The 891-nt window shown below is 49.5% G+C and overlaps 1 pseudogene; it reads left to right on the forward strand.

Moving 5' to 3' along the window:
• Positions 1-19: 19 nt before the first annotated feature.
• On the forward strand, positions 20-619 carry LOC103269855 (annotated as a pseudogene).
• The last annotated feature ends 272 nt before the right edge of the window (positions 620-891 follow it).

An 891-nucleotide genomic window follows, 5' to 3' on the forward strand; every position in this document is an offset into this window, starting at 1 on the left:
GCGGCGTCTCCGCGGGCGCGGCCGGCTGGAGCCAGGGCTGCGGCCAGGGGAAGCTCCGGCTGGTGGTGGCCGCGGGGGCGAGTCGGCGCTCACCGTCCAGTCCACACAGGCGCGTTGTGTCACAGGTTACGATCCAACCGTCGAAGATTCCGATGCAAAGCGGCGTGTGAAGGATGACAGAGCAGCCCGGCTCCATCTTTTGGCTGCAGCAGCACAAGACGCGTTCGGTGCAAGGAGAGAACAGTAGGGGAGGCCTGGCGAGGGTTCCCTCTTGGTCCTTTCAGTCACAGACAGAGGCAGTTTTGAAGAAATCGTGCCTTTCGAAGACATTCTCAGAGTCAAGGCTCCTGATGGGTTTCCAATGATTTTAATGGGTAAGAAAGCAGATCTGGACCATCCCAGACAGGCAACACAGGAAGGACCGCAGTTAGCAAGGCAACTTAAAAGGAACATTCGTGGAGGCATCAGCAAAGAAGAGGAGGGATGTAGATCGAACTTTCCATGAACTTGTCAGGGTTATAAGGAAATTTCAAGAGCAGGAATGTCCTCTTCGCCAGAACCAACGTGGAAAGAAAAAGACAAGAAAGGCTGCCATTTTCTAGAGCCCCTTGAGTTTTAGCCACCAACTGCCAAGAAAGCCCTTTATCTGCTCTCTGTTTACGGTTTACATGATGTTGGTGCCTTTCTAGCCTTACATAAATGATCACCATGTTCGCCTTAGACCAAGAAACTGGTTCATACTTTCCATGAAGGTAATACAATGGTCATTTCCAGACAGATGAAAGTAAACACTAATGCTGCTTCAAGATCATCTGGTCCCTTTAAAATATGTGTCTATATTCACAGATACATTCTTTTTTTAAGTGCTTACATTTTAATGGAGATGAGTCA

The sequence above is a fragment of the Carlito syrichta genome, unplaced genomic scaffold, assembly GCF_000164805.1.
Source record: "Carlito syrichta isolate Samal-C Ts95f unplaced genomic scaffold, Tarsius_syrichta-2.0.1 Scaffold309532, whole genome shotgun sequence".
NCBI classification, from domain to species: Eukaryota; Metazoa; Chordata; class Mammalia; order Primates; family Tarsiidae; genus Carlito; species Carlito syrichta.